The sequence below is a fragment of the Candoia aspera genome, chromosome 11 (assembly GCF_035149785.1).
Source record: "Candoia aspera isolate rCanAsp1 chromosome 11, rCanAsp1.hap2, whole genome shotgun sequence".
In the NCBI taxonomy this organism is placed as follows: Eukaryota; Metazoa; Chordata; class Lepidosauria; order Squamata; family Boidae; genus Candoia; species Candoia aspera.
In genome coordinates, this window is record NC_086163.1 from 15,779,586 (window position 1) to 15,787,462 (window position 7,877).

Below are 7,877 nucleotides of genomic sequence, written 5' to 3' on the forward strand. Positions count from 1 at the left end.
AATATAAGCGACTAAACCAAGAATGTCTTGAATTAATTGCTGCCACAGGTATATTGGATCTATTATTGTAGTAATGTATCATAAATCCAGCTGTACGGATTAGAAACCCAGGCTACATTTCCTATTTATATAGCACATCACCCACAACGTGCTATCAGTTACAGCATGTGTGTGTGTGTGTGTGTGTATGCAGGCAGAGATTAGATAGATAGATAGATAGATAGATAGATAGATAGATAGATAGATAGATAGATAGATAGATAGATAGATAGATAGATATTGGTGAATAATGGCACTACAGCAGAGTGGTTTTTATGTAACCCATTTATTGGAATGGAATGCAATTTCTCCAGGTTTGATTTTGCACAAAATAATGTGTATATCTAAAGCATACACCTAGTTCTTTGACCCTGAGCCTGTTTATATTACAGTATTATGAAGCTATATGAAATCCTGCCGATTTCTAGGTTCATTTGCATATTTTGCATCAGAAAGGCAATATGCAATCATGCTATTCTTGATAAACACTGACATATCATACACCACTTCATCCTAACCACTTCAGAAATGCTATTGGGGTGCAAGGTAAGAAAGATGTGATGGCACTAAAAAATACAACTCCAATCATCACCTATTGACAAAGCACAGTGGAAATGGAACCTCTGCATCTGAATCTTGAAGCTGTAGCTTTGGAATGAATTAATAACTCTCTAAAAACAAAGCTAATTCCTTACTCTTAGTGGCAAAGCACTGCCAGGATAGACATATTTATCAGTCTCAAGCACTTAGATGAAATTGGATCAAACCTAAGACAATGGGCTACTAGTGGGGAAGCTGTAGTAAGCTACAACAGAGAGCTGAACTTGAGAGGAACAGGGCAATATCAGGCTTGTTAAGAGTTTTGGAAGCAAAGATAAGCAAGGTTTTGAAATGTTATCCAGAGAGGAACAAGAGCTGAGCAGATGGCCTCTCATTCAAACCCATAGACACTATGAAAAATCACTGAAAATATCATACCACTGATTGTCTTTTTTTAGTTTAGAGTCTGGGTTTGGCTGCTGGGAACATTGGAAAGCGCAGACAACACTTCCTCCTTCAGGGATCCAATCAGACTGTTTACGTGGAAAATATACCTGTCCAAGTGGTTGGTGAATCCTGCCAGATGGAACCTTGTCCCAACCGCCACAGTCAAATAGATAATGTTGGCTGTGCACACCTGAGCTTCCAGCTGTCCACTCAAGTCTCAGAGATTTCCACTTCTCTGCACAAGGGTTAGTGCATGAAATAAACTATGCAAATCCATATAGGCATCACTGAACATTGGCAACAGAGCAGAAAAAAAGGGGGGGGGGGCAAAAACAAAACCCCTTTATAACCCAGGGAGTGCATTCCTATATTCACCATTAAGGAAGAACCCCTTAATCTGCTTAAACGTCCACTCATTCCATTCTGAGGCAAACATTTAAATTATTGTGATCCAAGGAACTGCAATTTTCATTCCATAGATAATTCTGAAACTTCAAAGTGTTTGAAAAGATAATGGAAATGTAACAGCTTTAATGAGAAGCACAGCCTTAGAGATTCTGTGGGATTTAGCAGATGCTACTCTGAAGTTTGGGCTGCTCTTGAGGCTGGTCTAGATACTCAAAACATCAGGAGGAAAGAGTCTGACTTACGATCTCTGGTGCTACCATTTCCAAAAATACATCTTTAATATAGTCTCCCAGTTGTCTCTCCTCCTGCACATCATTTCTATCTTTGCAGTTTGAAATGGTTTATCGGAGGAGGTGCTAGCTACTGAAATGATGAATGAGGAACTGGTCATTAGGTTACAGTTCACTGATGACCTTCCAACAGTACATGAAATTACAGAGTCATGATATAACATCGCATTCAGACAGAATCAATGTAATGTGCTACCATGCTTCAGGAGAATTGCTCAGTCATGTGCCCTCTGCCCCACAAGACAATATAAAATATTTTGTCTCAAAACTTAAATGTAACAGAGAAAAGAAAAATCTCAAAGAAACTTTATCTGGAATATGCATTTGAAGTTTTTCAGGCATGATGAAAACTAGCTTGCTATGCCCCTACCCTGATAAAAATGTAATACTAACATAATATAGTATACATGAGTTGATCAACTATCAGAAATATTCCATACTTTGATAATATGTCACAGAAACCAATATAACATACCTAAAAGAATCATTTTGTTCTTCGTATTAGTCCAGTTAATGTCCATATGTAAAAAATATGACCAGAGATACAAATCTGGAGGTGCCCATTAGAACATTTCCCAATGTTTCACATTTGCTGTGTAAAATCCCAAACAACATCTGTAATGATTCAAAGAGTTTATTTCACTGAATCAACTGACCAAAAGCTATTTAATTTGCAAGAGAGGTAGGTAAGCTATGACATGAAATCAAAACTTAAAAATCAAAAGGAGTCTGGTAGACCAGGATCCTTGAAGATAGGGGTGGGTTAAATTTTTTAAATCAATTCATTGGTAAGGAAATAAGTTTGTTAATATTTTCTCTGTCAAAGTAAAAAAAATAGTACAACCATTCTTTAGGTCACTGTCATGTGTAGAGATACACATACTTCAGATTCCTACATCCATTAGGGTTCTCGAATGCTTTCAACCCATGTCCCAAGTTTAAACAATGTGCAATTCAGGGGTAGAAGAGAAGAGTAGGGGTTCTGGATTGTGTCTACTGCATCTATATCAACCACCAATATTTTGCTAGCGAAGCACCAGCATAAACCTGATTAGTTTAATCAATATTCTTTTCTATTCTGGAAAATGTAATGGAAGCAGAGCATAAAAAGTTTAAAGCCATAGATTCCTTTCTTCATATGCAACCCCCCCCCCCAACAACTATACTTTTTGTAGAGTTATTATTTTTATTCTTTTTCTGAGTGCTAGAAAAAAAAAAGCCAGTTTAGAAAGATAGTTTATTCACATTTCAATAAAAGCAGAAGGGGTATCATTGTGACAAAGGGAAACTGCTCTTTTTTCTGTTATCCACAGTACTTTCCTGTAAGGTTAATTCTTTATATATTATTTCTTTTTAAAAAATTCTTCCATAATAGGAAGCTTACTATATGATGAATTAGTGAGGAGATGGGGGAAAGGGAAGGAGGAGGGAGAGGAAGGAATAGGAAGAGATCAATTAAACATTTTTTCTTCTCTCAAAAATCAGATATGCACATATTTTACTTTAGTTTGCAGAGTATATGCAGCTTTTAATATGGATCGAAAAATAAGCCAATATGATGAATACATAAAACAAACTCTAATATTATTAGTAAAGGGCCATTTTACTTTCTTATTGTTGCCAAGAATATCGCATCGACATGTACATGAAGTTAATGGTAGTGAAGTCCAACTCAAAGGACACTTCATTTTTACTTGTTTCTCCATTTTTTTAAAATGCTTTTTATTTCCTTTCTTCTTCTGTAACAAAATCCTGTTAGGAAGAGATGAATCAGACAAAATTTGTACCCCATTTTTCAGCACAAGCCTAAGGCTACGATCCACAACAGTTGGAGGTGATTCCCCATCTTCATTCTAAATATTTCAGTGGAAAGAGCTATGTGTTCTTGTGAGTCCCGTTTGAAATGCGGGACATTCACAATAGTGTGCCCCCAATAAACACAATGACAGCACCCTCGCTGTCATGTTTGCGACAGAGAAGTCCAGACATTGTGATGGCACACTTTCCAAGCACAATTGGCAGCACTGTACTTGCTTCTTGACAATTCTATATGATATGAACAGGCTCTAACTGTAAAGATATTTATTTACAATTGGTCAGACTGATTTAGATTTACATCTGGACTTGGCATGTAAGAGATAGTTGTGGTCCTGTAGAACTATTTACCGTGCATCCCCTATACAAGTTTATTTGCAAGTAAATCCCATCACGTTCACTGGAGCTTACTCTTTAGATTAGCACAGCATCCCAAAAAAATTTCATATCAATATTACAAATCCATAATTAATTGGCCACAATAATTAAAATCCTTCTGTCTTGCTGTAGCCTATGATTTTGCCCAGTTTCCCTTTCTTCCCTTTCTCTTAAGATCTTGCAAATTCTTTGCGCAATTTTTATAGTGGACATTTAATGCATTTTCTTTCTTTTTGTACTTATTACAGATATTTAAAAATAAATATTATTGTTATTGTTGTTATTGAATGGTAAGTCAAACCATCAGCACTGGCCAGTGAAATTTAAGAGAAACTGACTTTGAAGTTTCTTTCTCATAAATATGTTTGGTATCCTCAAACTTTATGCCAAGGGCATAGTTTTTAGAAGTCCTGTTCTCATTCTCAGCTGTTTTTGTTGACACCAATGGCATCATGTAGTTAAACCTGATTGGCTTATATAGCCAACCATCCTGTTACCCCATATGAATGCCACTTGGCTGTGACTATTTATATGAATTATCCTGGAAGAGAATGCAATAATTAGACAGGGAAAAATAGTCCTAAATGGATCTTATGCATCTGCCAAGTGAGGAGACAGCAAATAGGACAATGTTATACTTAAGTTGCTTTTTTTTCCCCCCATAAAAGATTTCCACTGCTTCTCTAAACATTTATTTGGTCTAAAAATTGAACCTATGGCTGAAAAGCTTTAGTTTTTAAGATAATGGACTTAATGCAAATGATTCAGAAGATGCGATTATAAAACATTAAGCTTCTTAGTTATAAATCACTGCAGCTATCTATTACAGAAAAATGTCTCCACAGGGGCCACCCCCAGGATGACTTTATTTGGGGTCAGGGGCATCTGCAGGGAGTGTCAAAAAAGTCAAGATGAAGCCCATGACTAAGCAATGGGATGGGGCTTGATCACAGAGTTTCAATGGAGCTGCACAGCCACAGACACCATCTTGTTTTTTTATACCTCCTTGCCAATACCCCTGCAAGCTATGCAGGGTCTGTTAGGGTCAGTTAGGATTAGTGGTTGAGTGGAAAACCACTAGGAACTCTCTGGGCTTAATTGAGAAGTCAGAAAGAACCCTGGAAAATGGCAATAACCATCCACTTCTGTATTTATTCCCTAGGTTTATAGACCACTTCAATCATTACCTACTCTAAACAGCTTGCATTCCTAATTTACAGTAAGAAGGTTAGAACAGTAAATATAGCAAACAACAATAATTCTCTCACATCATGCCACAACAAGGAACAACAACAGAAGCAAATATAAACCATCACCTTCCTTTTGAAGGGATCTCGTCATATCAGCTCCCCAAAGCCCCATCAGGGTTGGTGCCACTCTCAGGAAGAATGCTGTTCCACACGTTGGGGGCACTGGAATGAGGAAGAATGAGGCCTGTGTCATGGTCCTGGATGGTACCAATTCCCTGGAGTCTAACCTCGACCCCTCCCCTCCTGATTTTATTGGATGGGCAGATAACTGCTGAGAGCAGGTGGTCCCAAAGTTACTCAGGTCATGAGCCATGTAGAGCAGGGGTCCCCAACCCCTGGGCTGCAGACCGATACTGGTCAGTGGCCTGTTAGGAACTGGGCCTCACAGCAGGAGGTGAGTGGTGGGCAAGCAAGCAAATTTACAGCCTGAGTATTTACAGCCACTCTCCATCACTCGCATTACTGCCTGAGCTCCGCCTCCTGTCAGAGAAAGCAAGCCCATTGGCTGCTATCTCCAAATGGTGAGAAGAAAAAAGAATAATAGTTTGGGAAAAAGAGGAAGTACTTGAATCATCCAAAACCATCCCCCCTCCCCCGGTCCGTGGAAAAATTGTCTTCCTCAAAACCGGTCTCTGGTGCCAAAAAGGTTAGGAATCACTGATGTAGAGCTTTAAAAGTGACATCCAACACCTTTAAATTTAAGCAGAAGCCAACTGGTAACCATTGCAGGTCTCACAGTAGTGGTCAAAATAGGATGCACACATATCTACTTGAGCTGCTACATTCTGGACCAGTTGTAGCTTCTAGGTGTAGAGTTCATTGCAATAGTCCAATTCAGAAGTGATCAAGACATTGCTGCCAAGCAAAGATACTGAGATTTGCAAGAGTTGAAAAAGAATGCTCAATCTAGGAAAAGACAGTGAAGCACATTCTACCTATGTCCTATTGTTTCAAATCAATTTCTTAATCAATTTCTACCGTAACTGCTAGAAATACATCTAAAATTATATCCCTATGCATATTATAATCAAGCAGATAATGGACCCAGATCAGGTCAACCAAACACTTCTCATAGAACACAACAGGGATGTCAGGCTAAGATGGCTGCTTACAGCTGTCCCCCAAGATACTGTGTTTAAAGCTCATCTTGAAGTTCGGTTGTCTACAAAACTATGGCATGTATGCACATTCTGATCATCATACAAAGCACCTTGATGAGGCAGCTTTTACAAGATCTGGAAGCCCATCTTCCATTTCTTAAAAAAGAACAATGGGATTTTATTTTACATACCATCTGTTAGGCTTGCCCTGGAGCTAAAAATTCCACTGTTTCTTAGCTCATAATATCTCAAAAAAAGCTACCAAGGTTTCTAAGGTTCAGAGGGAGATGTCTGCTGAGAAGATGGATCTTTCTCTTCCCACTGAAAGCTGAAAATCTACAGCTGTGCATCTTTGAAGAAAGTTATTATCAGAGAATGTGGCTAGCAGCTGTGGGACTGCTGTTCAGGACAAGCATTTAATTTTCTTTTATTACATATTAACTGGACTAAGAACTAAGGAAGAAAAGTGAAAAGGCTTATCCAGAAATGTTAAGTGCATAGGATGGTGTAATTGGTGCTGCAAACATTTTAAAAGATATTCTGGGGTACTTAAGCTATTTTAAGAAAGTAGAGTAAACCAGGAATGCTGAGCCTGGGATTGAAGAATTTCATTGTCACCTTATAATAGCTTCAAACAAAACCATGAATCCAATCATTTAAAGGGTTTGGGGGGGGGCAGATAAAAGATGTTTGTAGATTTAGATATATTTAATTTTCTTTAAAGTTCAGTTTGATTATAGTTAGAGCTACAGAAATTCTTAAAAGCCTTCCTCAAGCATGGAACCTGCCTATGACGTTGGACCAGTCACCATCTCTCAGCCATATCTATCTCACAAGGGGTGGGGTGGCGGTGGTTATGTAGAACATTGAAAATGGATAGAGATCTCATTGTAATCATCCTGAGCTTGTAAGACAGGACATAAACTGTAAGACATAACAAATACTATTTTGCCTAGGAATGACATGAAAACTAAACGCATATACAAATACATACTGTATACAAAAGATAACGTACCTCTGGGGCTTTGTATATAAATTTACCCAGAAACCACTATCTGCCTTAGTGCTGAACAACCAAGTCATGTGTTATTTTTGACTTGCACATGATAAAGTCACCTCTCCAGTTTATATAAGGCCACCACTCGATAAAAGAATGCATATAAAATCCAAGTTTAATTGTTCCAGGTAGAGTCAGGAAAGGACACCATCTAAATTCTTGCCAGTTTAACCATGGTTTCTTAAAGAATCCACAACTGGCTCACTAAAAAAACATGCTAAGCCATAAACCATAACTGTTAACATCACCCAACAGCTGTGTCTACATCAGGTTTCTCCAGAGTGGTCAAAATTGACCCTCAAGGGTCAATGGGATTATTCAAGTGGCATTAGTAGTAGTAGTAGTAGTAGTAGTAGTTAAAGTAGCATTTATTAAATTATTTTCATATAAGAAAAGTTTGGGAGTCAATGACCAATCTGAAAGTTTATGAAAGGGTCAGTGAGTGAAGAGTTTGGGGACCCCTGATCTAGGCAATTCTAAGCCAAAATCAAAGACCCACATTATGACCTAGTGTATTGTGTGAATCCAGCTATGGATAAGTACAGGTTTGAGC